Here is a 12140-nt window from a genome sequence, read left to right as displayed (position 1 = left end):
ACCAAAGAAAAAAAAAACTAAAAAAATAAAAAAAAAGTACTGCCTCTTTGACAGTGTTGGTCTGACGTAGTAAATGTTAATCTATTACGAAGGTAATGCCAACAAGGTCTTGTCCAACTTTGGGGACTACTTATTTTTTTTACCTTAAACGCACTTGTGGTAGTTGGAATTAAAAATCATTTTTAAAACTGGGCTATTTGATGACACAGCATTGTCTATTTTCTGTAAGCCTGGAGTCACTGACTTATCTATAGGCTGATTACACAGTATACCTGGCCCTGCAGCTTGTTGACTTGCAAACAAATGAAAGAGAAACTATAAACAAACAATGCGAGTTGATCTTGTCACCATTCTTGAAGGACAGTTGTTAACTATAAAAAGGGGATATATGCGCCTCTGTAACCGACACCTCCATATGCATACCTCCAGACATCCAAGAGATCCAGAGTTAGAACCAGAGACTCTTTACAAAACCACAGCCACGAACACTCTACAAGATAGGAGCCAAGACATCATGGCTCAATCGCGAGGGACAGATATGACATTCCAGTATGCCAGCTTAGGGGACCACGGCCCCAGTGGGATCTGCTCCATTGACCATCATTGTACCATGGATACGTTTGGGGTAGTCAGGATTTGGACCCACCGGTCACCTGGCTCCATGGAGATGTTCGGAGAAGCTAGGTTGTACCCCTCCAGTCACCTGGTCTAGTTCCTCAATGGACTGTCAGCTTCCTAAGCTTGTCGTTACCTCCTCTCTGCGCGTGCCACAGGTGGGGTAGTCAGCCCTGAAAGCTGCTAAGTCGCAGCTGCTCTTATCCCGGCGAGTCAGCAGAAGGGTGAGACTAATTTTGCACCATCTTGGATATTTGCTGGGATTGTTCTATGTGTTTTACCCTCAACCCTGTGTTGTCTGAGTAGTATTACGCCCACGGGGATAGGAGAGCAGGTGTTCTGTGGGATGATCCCTGGTCCACACGGTTTCGGCCAGCAGACTTGGGCACCCGCTGACCCTTCCCATGTCTCCAAAGGTTATATTGAACATTTTGCTCCATTTGGCTTTAACAGTCACTTTGTTTCCCTACACATTCAACTTTGATGTGATCTACAGTCATAAAAAGCTGAGAGGAGCTCAGGGAAAAAACAAAAACAAAAAACACAGATACAGCATTATAAACTGTCCCATCATTCAATGTGAAGGAGCTCACTGATGGACTCTTAATTCATTCTGCAGCCAACAATAGACAGTGCACTTTTAATGAAACCCAATTGCAAAATTGATTTTTAGCCCCAAAAAAATAAAATAATAATTCTCCTCAAAAGGTGAACAACTTTGTGATCAGTGAGTGAATGACTTCCAAGACCTTGGCTGACCTGGAAAAAGAAGGGGCCCATAGCAATGATATCAGGTCAATTTCTGCAGACGTATCGATGCAAGTGTCACAACGCGCCTGTGATTTGTCATTGTTGAGTCCAATCTGGGGGCACCCGGCCAGGGCTATCGGGGTACTCTGCACCGGGCCCGTTGATCTCCATGGGAGTTGTCACGGAAGCTGTGACCCGGGCCGTGGCCCTGGCACTCCATGGCAAAAAGGCGGTGAAAGAACAATGAAGTAGAATTGATGAATAGTTCGTGATGCCACATGTGGTGTTCGGCAAGGGAGATGTTAGGCCGACGCTTGCAGATCCTATGGGACTGGTGGTGTGTTGCAGCAGCCAAGATGGTGAAGCTCCCCACAGGTGGAGCTGTAGTCCCAGGGCAGTACGGATGTAGGGGTAGCTGAGAGGCGCGGGCAATGTAGAAGCTGGTACCCAGATGTAGCGGTACCAGGTGTGTTGGCACAGGAATGAATGGAGGACACCAAGGCTTGTAGTTCCAAAGCTTTACTCACAGTCTGTAGTACACACAGGTGCCTGCCTCCGTGCCGTGTCCTCCGGGTCAGGGACTCAATCAACTTCCAGGTCAGATGAAATGCTCCCTTCCAACACTCTGCCAACATGTGCCTTTCTGAACGTCTCCTCTTATAGCGCCTTTAAGTGTGAAGTACTCCCAGTACATAGTTACACTGGAGTGCCTCCTGACAGATGTTCCCAAGAACCATACTTGTACGGCAGACAGCTGTAGCCTGCTTCGGGGACTCCTTACTCCTGAGCCCCGGCTCACTATCCAAGTTGCTGTTGTGCCCCCAAGTCTTAGATGGGAGTAGTGCATTTACAGCCAACTACTCCACCGGTGTCTGCTGCAGAACCATTAGCATCCTACAACCTCGGGGACCGGGCCCCGGCCTTGCGCTTAGAACTTCTAGGCAGGGTTCTCCTCTAACACAAGTCCTCTGTTCCCTTTTACTCCTTCGTTCCGTACTAATCTCTCCTTCTCATGGAAGATCAGGTTTCAGTTCAATGTCTTTCTCCTTCTTTCCTTTCCCGTGCCAGCAGACCCAGGTCACTGAGGTCTGCTACAGCACCTCCTTCCTCCATCCCTCTCCCAGGGATCTTCTTCCCTCACTCCTCTGAGTGACTTCCTCTCCAGACTGACCTGTAATCCTAACCCTTCCCGCTCTCTTATGTATTCTAAACTCCACCAGCCTCCCAGCACGTTTCGTGTTCCAAGCAGGGAACCACCAAAGGTGCTCTGCTATTCTCCAAGCAGGGAGCCGCAATGTGGCTTTGCTGAACTACCACGTTGTGTGGGATGCGAGTGTTGGAGCATGGTTAGGAGCGTTCAACTCACCTGGATGGTGGGGTACCACACCTCAGGAGGAGGTGCAGTACCTCTGTGGCAACTGAACCCTCAGGGGCGCCACAAATCCATAGAAATTTTTAAAGTGACTTCTACAAATTTTCCTCCTATTTGACATACAGGAACATTTAATTTACAGGTGCCCCTCACTATATCCAATATTTTGCAGATTGTAAGGGTCCTTGCACTGTGATTGGCTGCCAAAACGAACTGATGATAAAAATGGGTGCACTAGCTAGATGCCCATGTGACAGAGAAAACAGCCCTATAAGAGTTACATGGCTGACGGGAAGCAGCGTAGATCAGACAGCTAGTTCCTGTGCCAAAATTTACAGGAGAAATGGCCATGACTGTACTGTTATTCTTCCTGACACCCCATATGCTCGATGTAAGGTGTGCAGGGGTTCTTAATGGGGGTGGATAAGCCACTGCCAGACACCTCTGCAGGCCACACTCTCCCATCAGAAGAAATGAGTGGTCGAGCCATAACCCACCATTCTGATCCCATACGCAATAGATAATGCTGTTATTTCCCACTTTTCCTTACTCATGTATGCTCGGCTCAGCAGAAAGTGCATGTGTTCAGTTTTGGAAGTGGAGACTAGATCTCCGTTTGATACAGACGGCTTACCCCCAAAGGAGAATAAAAGGATGGAGTGAAAATTGAGAAGTAAGCTCCCATAAATCTTCCCGACATCATCTGACATGTGAGGTTTAGGAGGCTCCCCGGTACACTTTTGACAGCCATCTTCTCTTATGGGTATGGCGAGTTAAACACTTTGGATAGCAGAAAGTCAAACAAGTGTTTGGCCTGTGGCTATTACTGGTGTCCCCCTATGGGGAAAGGGGAGTAATTTCCTGCCATACAAGACCCTCCACTGAGAAAATTTGCCATCAGGAGGCCCCTCATACATGTGGTCGATCTGTCCAAATCATGGAGTTCAGCCGACACTCATGCAGTGTGTGTGGCCGGCTTACGAAATCCGGCAGCATTGTATCGCCCTGCGCTTTTTCTCCGCCGCCTAATCCAAATTCTCCTACTTTTCCAGCAATTCCCTCTGTGCTTTGGAGGGATGAACCCCAGCTGTTCCCGCTCCAGTCTCATCTGCAGACTTCGCCGCGCTTTGTACAATTAATTACTCTCTTTGGTTTGGGGAGCAAATTACAAGCGACAGCGCTGCCGCCCGCGGCTTGTGCCTCCCTCCATAAGAGCCCGTCTCCATATCTCCATCCTAACCCCCCCCCCCCCACCCCAAAAAAAAAAAAAAAAAAAAATAGACAAGCGCCACTGTTATCACCGAAACGCAGGCGACGACCCGGCACAATTCCCATTAGATTTCTCTCTATTGAAAGCCCACCGCCCCGTCCGCTGCCGAATCTTCATGATCCCACACGCCAAAGCTGCCATTGTTATTCCGAATCGTTTGCTGGTAATTACACTCTTTACAGCGCGGGAACTCCCCTCCGAGAGACGGCGACCTCACCAACCCCCCCAAAAAAAAAAAAAAAATCACTAATCATTCCGTTTGTAATACAATAATGGCTCCTTCCACCACAGAGACCTCAAAATATTCCACAATTTCAAAACCCATGATACAATATCATGCAATTATGCCACGCCCGGCCCCCACGGCTTGTGACCACCATAGGGGGGGTGTCTCAGCAACGTACAACCGCTATTTGGGCACTACGTCATGTAATACCACCACCTAGGCTTTATAGGCCTCATTTTGTAAGCCCATGTAAGAAGAAACACTGCCTGTTGCCCTTAGCAACCAATCAGAACTCCGGTTTTATTTTGTAAACTGATCTGCTAAAATGAAAGCTGCTCTGTGATTGGTTGCCATGGGCCACAAAGACAGTATTTCTGGTAGACAGACAGTCTAAAAAAAAAAAAAACGGTTCCGGACTAAGGGAATATTGGATAATATCTACAAGCCTCTTGGGAAGGAGAGAACCATAAAACCCAGCAGTACAAATATCTGTATGATACCCTTATAATGGGACCTCATGACACAGAGAGCCGGCAGGAAACTAAGCCCATGTTCACATGTTGGGTTTTTTTGCTGCTTTTTATGAAAATTTTCACTTGTGTTTTTAGTACTAGCAAAAGCTATGAGATGTCAGAAGTCTGCACACACTGATTTTTTTCTTGACCGACTTGGAAAACTACTGCATTGGTTTTAAAAACTGTAGCACGTCACATTCAGGTTTTTTGCAGCGTTTTTAAACCCATAGAAAGTAATGAGTAAGTGCAAAAACTCTGCAAAAAACGCAGGTATCAGGTTTTGCTGCATTTTTGGTGCAGAAAACTCAGGAAGTTGCATAATGTTTTTTTTGGGGGGGGGCACTAAACTTTATCAGCATGGACAAGAGACAATAAAAAGAGCAAAAAGCGCAGCAAATATGCAGCAATACCTTTTTTGCCAAGACAGCAAGTTTTGCCTGCAAAAAGAAAAAAAAAAAACACAGCAAACTATGCAACGTGTGAACATAGCCTACAGGAATAGAATAAACATTTCTGCTTTTAAAAAAAAAAAAAAAAAAAATAGCGCCACCTTAGCCCACAGGTTGTGTCCGGTACTGCAGATCAGCTTCACTAAAGTGACCAAGTGTAAGCTGCAATACAGGACATAACCTGGGAAAAAAAAGGGGGAAGAATCAAATCAAATTAACGTGCGTTAATGTAAATTGATGAAAGGGAATCATGACTTCTGCAATTGTCTTACTAGAGGATTAATGGCACTTTTTGGGCACAGCTGGCAGAAAGATGTTACGGAAGGGTTAATGCAGCTGGAATAGTAGGAATCTGGCGACTGATTCGCAGAGCGAGCTGCATATTCCGCTGTGCCGCAGCCTTCAAAGCTCCTTAGAGCTTAAACTCTTCTAAGAGGCTTCCCAGCTCACAGAGCACATTAAGTATGAATGGCACCAGATTGCACAAGAGCGAGCGAGGCGGCAGCAGACGTAACTATGCTGCACTACATCCTACTCCCCTGCAGGGATGCCTCTACAGAGGGACGCATCGGAGGTCAGATCAACAATGTGCGAATGAATATAGAATACGCTTCTCTGACTTAAAAAATGGCGGCACCTGACAAATACTTATGTAGGTGTCATTTTATATTACAGAACTTTAGAAGTCCATTTTATATTAATTTGAGGGGACCTTATGGCCTATGGTCACTTGTTCCAAGTGACTGTCAGCGATTCTAGGGTTCTGTTCATGCATAAAGTTGTCTGAGGATGATTAGCACCATGGCTGTTTTGTTAAAAAAGACACAAGTTGATTTTGGGGCTGCCCAGGGTACTAACGGATGGGACCCAATTAAGCTTGCCACTTAAAAATGTACCCCATTTTTTGCTAATTGTTTTGTAAAAAAAAAAAAAAAAAAAAGGGACCGTAATGGGGGCTGCACATATACCAATGGGCTCCAAAGTGGTTGTTTCTTGGTTGAGGATTCAAATGTTGAGAGGACATCACATAACTTAAGGAATGCAAAAACGGGGCTTTTCATTCCCATCTCCCAATATCCCAATATGGGGTGTGATTTCACCCGTGTAGTGGTTCAGACATTACAGGTTTCTTTCCAGCTTTCTATTCATCTATATAATTTATACACCCGCATATACATACAGAAATGAGGGCCCATGAGTGATTTGTGGCCCCCGAAAATGCATTTATGACTTTACCAAAATCCTCCTGGTTTATCGCCTTCTTCCTCTCTAATGTGAAGCGTTGAGATTGCTCCTCCGGTTACACACGGTTTGCCCTCTCGCTGTAACCCAAGATGTACTTCATGGCCGGGCTGTGATCATGTTACATCTTCATCACTCCCCTGTGTCAGGAAGCTCGCCACAGGTCTCCATTTAGTGAATGACCTTGCAGCAGAGATTAAGATGACAATGCTCATGATTAAAGAGTCGTCTGCATGCCGCCATCACAAACCTTTCACCGCAAGCCAAAATCAGGATACATACAGAAAGTTTGTATATGTAGCAGAGTTTTTAATACAACCAAAGTTGAAAGAATGAAAGACAAAGTCTATCATCCTGTATTATATCCCCCAAGAGCTGCACTCACTATTCTGCTGGTGAAGTCACTGTGTACATACATTACTGATCCCGAGTTACATCCTGTATTATACTCCAGAGCTGCACTCACTATTCTGCTGGTGCAGTCACTGTGTACATACATTACTGATCCCGAGTTACATCCTGTATTATACTCCAGAGCTGCACTCACTATTCTGCTGGTGAAGTCACTGTGTACATACATTACTGATCCCGAGTTACATCCTGTATTATACTCCAGAGCTGCACTCACTATTCTGCTGGTGCAGTCACTGTGTACATACATTACATTACTGACCCTGAGATACATCCTGTATTATACCCCAGAGCTAGACTCACTATTCTGCTGGTGCAGTCAAGGTGTACATACATTACATTACTGATCCTGAGTTACATCCTGTATTCTACCCCAGAGCTGCACTCACTATTCTGCTGGTGCAGTCACTGTGTACATACATTACATTACTGATCCTGAGTTACATCCTGTATTATACCCCAGAGCTGCACTCACTATTCTGCTGGTGCAGTCACTGTGTACATACATTACATTACTGACCCTGAGTGACATCCTGTATTATACCCCAGAGCTGCACTCACTATTCTGCTGGTGCAGTCACTGTGTACATACATTACATTACTGACCCTGAGTGACATCCTGTATTATACCCCAGAGCTGCACTCACTATTCTGCTGGTGCAGTCACTGTGTACATACATTACTGATCCTGAGTTACCTCCTGTATTATACCCCAGAGCAGCACTCACTATTCTGCTGGTGCAGTCACTGTGTACATACATTACTGATCCTGAGTTACCTCCTGTATTATACCCCAGAGCTGCACTCACTATTCTGCTGGTGCAGTCACTGTGTACATACATTACTGATCCTGAGTTACATCCTGTACTATACTCCAGAGCTGCGATTCATTCTAGTTTGTGGACCTAAGCCCTTGCATCTTCTGCAATTAGAGTTTATAAGGCTCGACATCCAATCTGCAGTCCATTAACCATCTAATTCTGCTACGACTCCCTCTTGTAAACCTGCAGCTCCCATCATGCCCTGACAGCCTGAGGATGTAATGGTATGCTGGAGATTATAGTTTTGCAACAGGTGGGAAAAGCCTTACAATATCAAGCCTCAGCCAGTAGAGGGAGCAATTGAGAAATCAGCAGAAAACACCATGATATTAAAAGTGGATCTGTCGCCAGATGTAACAATACAATCTCTATACATCATTAAACAGATCTCACTTCCCTCTGTGATCCTTTTTGAAAGTATATCCGCGTAATTATTTTAGAAGCTGAATCACACATACCAACTGTAGTATCTGCATCCTACCAAAAGAGGGCAGCAGATGTGGCTTCACATATCTATAGAGAGGATTCTGCACTATTCTGAGACCTTGAGCTGTGTCTCAATATTGTAGGGCCCCGAGGTCATCACCGTCTACAAGACTCAATTTAAGACACGACGTTAGTTTACAAATCAGACGATAGAGACATAGAACATATGTAGAATGGCTACGAGCTGCCGAGCCAAAAATAAGGGGATGGGAAACCATAATCCAAATAGTGCTTAGGATTGCCAATATCACAGGGCACCAGACCCATCCCCAATGATTGCCGATTACCAGATAACACCAAAATGATCACAGCTTACCAGACCTCCCCCCCATAATCAACGCTTACCAGATCCCCCCCCCAATAATCACAGCTTACCAGACCTCCCCCCCAATAATCACAGCTTACCAGACCTCCCCCCAATAATCACAGCTTACCAGACCTCCCCCCAATAATCACAGCTTACCAGACCTCCCCCCAATAATCACAGCTTACCAGACCTCCCCCCAATAATCACAGCTTACCAGACCTCCCCCCCAATAATCACAGCTTACCAGACCTCCCCCCCAATAATCACAGCTTACCAGACACCCCCAATGATCATAGCTTACCTGACTCACCACCCCCCCAATCCACATGACTATCATCCACAGCTGCATGTTCATATTAACAAAGGCTGAATCTACACTGAGCCCGCCTCAATGCCCAGGGTGCACAAACTTTTGAAAAGAAATGTGGCCTTATCCAAGAATGAACTCAGCCGGTGGGATTAGGCATTACTGATGACCCTGGATCCGCCGCATGCACTCCATGCACGGTCAATGTGTTGTAATGTGTTTTTCATGCGTTGCTCATTCTATTCTGAATAATGATTATGGTAATAATATACTTAAAGGGGTTGTACATGATGAAAAAAAAAAATATGGCTGCTTGCATTCAAACATAGCACCACATCCTTTGATCAGGTGGTGTGTGGTATTGCATCTTAGCCAAATGTAATTCAATGTCAGGTACAATGACCCATGGTCAGGTGATTGTGGAAGCAGATGGCCATTGTTTTCTAATCGAGGACAATCCCTTTTAATTTAAAAAGTATTCATCTACTTAGACCACTTTATATTAAACCGTATATAAGATGCCCCAATATTAGAGGAGTAGGTCCTCACCCTGAAATAGACAAATGAGTCCTATACACCCCCAGGTCATCAGGAAATCCAAGCCAAGCTGTTCGCTGATCAACCATTTCCTGCCAAAAACCATATTCTCACCTTTGACATGTGTTCTAAGAATTAGAAAATGCCTCCCTTCTTAGAAAAGCCCAGCAATGAAAACGGGATCGTAGAGCGTATCCTACTCCTAGGACCTCCAGCGATCAGCTATTGCCTCCGAGTGAACTAGTGATCAGTTTCCCTGCAGCACCTCCGCTGGCAAAGTGAGGCATTACACAACTGAAATCAATAGACTAATGTGTAAACATCCCAAAAAGTGCCAAATATCAGTGACTGAAATTGCAAACGTTTCATCAGTCCGTGGCACTACCACAATGATGGGCACATGAATGCCCACATTTATGGAAAAATTCTCTGTATAGGCCATACATGTATAATATGGGGGGGGGAAATATAATTAGTCTGTCCCCTCTTACTTACTACCTTGTACTTTGGTTAGCACTTCATGCTCCAATTAAAATTCCTGTTAGGGCACCATATATATGGCGTAATAAAAAGGAGACCATCAGCTGACAGATTTGCTTGTATTACCATAAAGGATTCCCTTTGAAAAAAGTCCCATGACCACAATCATTAAAAAAAACATAGGAATCCACACTTCCTAATTCCTTGTTTTCTTCCCATAATCACACCATAAACTCCCGCAAACTGAGCGAGAGCGTACATGGTCATGTGACCCTTCAGATGACAAAGGAAGTCTTCTAGGTAATTAAGAACTCAAGATAAAACTGATAGCCTTCTGCAGGATCCGTGGGGGCGGAGCAAGGTAGATACTGCACAGGCTCCGCCCCTGAGGTTCTGCTCAGGGTTACAGTTTTGTTTAGAGAATTCCTTTGGGTTACACTTGTGAGTAACTGCTCGTTTATGTACAGTAGATAGAAACTGGTGAAAATATTGCATGGCTAGATGACAACTGTGTCCGAGGCATACTGCAAGGCTTCCAGTGTGACAATGCAGATTTGTACCATGCACCTGAAAGAACCATCATTAGACAGTCATGCAGCAGCAGAGAAAGCTCACGTGTCCGTCGCTCCACTGACCTTGCAAGCCTAATAAGAATGAGCGACACCGGTGGATAAGTATATATCACAATGGTAAAATATGCAAAGTACAAGGTGTTCAGTTTCCATTCCCATCGGGCCGACTCCGCTCTAATCCCATTACCACCATAGGCATACAGAGATTTTCTTCAGAATGTCTTACCTCGGCTGCTAGCATCTGGCACACTGCTGATGAGCATAATTCAGTCATTTCAATATCCTTATATATATATGGTGCATGATCACGCTGCCCAAGCATTACCTGAGTGTGATTTATCCCCAAGGCTTACCGCCATGCTGGATTTTATACAAAAGGTCTGTCCACAATGTCATACGTAACACATGAGAACTGGTATAACAACGACTTTCATGCATCTCAATCATAGACGCATGCTTACCATATGTCCCAAGAGGGAATAATTGAGATGGTTTACACTTTTGACCTTCCTCTTCGAGTCAGGTCCTAAAGCGGGAACTTGCTTTTAGGGACCCAAAGATGTTCATGCATTTCACCGCTGGTTATACATTTAAAAGAACCTGTTACTTGCTCAAAAAAAAGGAGTTATATACCTTGTTAAAATCCTCAAGCTGTTCCGATTCTGTCGCTCTTTTCCGTTTTTCACAACGTCGCTCCATTGCGAAGATATTCGCATTTGTTGCTTTTAGAGAGCAGTATGTGAAATCTCTGCAGAGTCTTCTCTGGGGCGGAGTGTTCTTTGAACCCTCCTTCCAAGACGAGGGTACCAAATCACAGCTCGGCAGCTGATCCACTACTCAGACGCTGCCCTGCTGTAATTGGTGGAGTCTGGGAAGGAAGGGTGAAAGTGTACACCCCCAGAGAAAACTCTGAAGAAACGACCAGTTGACCAGTAAGCAGAAATTTCACACAGTGTTCCAAAAGCAACAAACGTGAATATCTCTGCAACGGATGGCCGAAACATAAAACGGAAAAAAAGGGTAGAATCAGGGGAATTTGGGGACTTTTTACAAGATATTTAAATTTCATTTTATCTGAGCAAGTGACAGGTCCTTTTTAAATTTGTCTCTTGTAATCCTTCATTCTGCCAGCAGTGGCCACTATAGGCAATAACGTCGATCAGTGGAGAATTGAAAAGCTGGTCTCACAGCGATCAAATGACTTTTATTGTAAAAGAGGTTCCCTTCGTGAGACAACGCTTTAAATATAAATCACTACTTTAGACTAAAAAAAAAATTGTAAACAATATATTTGGGGTAATCACCATACTCTATCAATTATACTAGGCGTATTTTACAATTATACAAGCATTCCAAGGACTTTAATACAAATAATCAATAGATTGGCACTCACACTGATCAACTGATTGATGATGCTGAGGTGCTCGAGGAGGGGTACAGCGCCATACACTGAGTACTGGCAGTAAAGGGTACTGCGCGCACCTTAAATCAGCTGATCAGTTGGGGTGCCCTAAAGATAAGAAATTCCGGCAGATTTTCAAGGAAGGAGCCAACCTTTATTGATATAAGAAAAAATAGAAAACCTCGATCTCCCTTTAAAGAAAATGGACTGTGCGGCCCTTTAGCATAAGAACCGCCAGATCCCTAGTAAGTGTTATGCAAAGAGGAAATTATTTTACGATCTCAAAAAGCCCCCCCAACTGTTTGGAGGCCGTCCATCAATCATCGCGTGGCTGCAGTTGTGCAATGTGCAATTTTCAAGCTTAATATAGAAATGTAA

General features: G+C 44.7%; 1 protein-coding gene across 3 annotated transcripts in view; it reads right to left on the bottom strand.

Moving 5' to 3' along the window:
• The window catches only part of PRKCB (protein kinase C beta), a 153384-nt gene that overhangs the window by 79398 nt on the left and 61846 nt on the right, over window positions 1–12140 (bottom strand). The window lies entirely within an intron of this gene.

Source organism: Dendrobates tinctorius, unplaced genomic scaffold (assembly GCF_039654945.1).
Source record: "Dendrobates tinctorius isolate UK_male_01 unplaced genomic scaffold, ASM3965494v1 ptg000267l, whole genome shotgun sequence".
Taxonomy (NCBI): Eukaryota; Metazoa; Chordata; class Amphibia; order Anura; family Dendrobatidae; genus Dendrobates; species Dendrobates tinctorius.
Note: the sequence above shows the minus strand (reverse complement) of the source record. Positions and strands in the feature narration are given on the sequence as shown.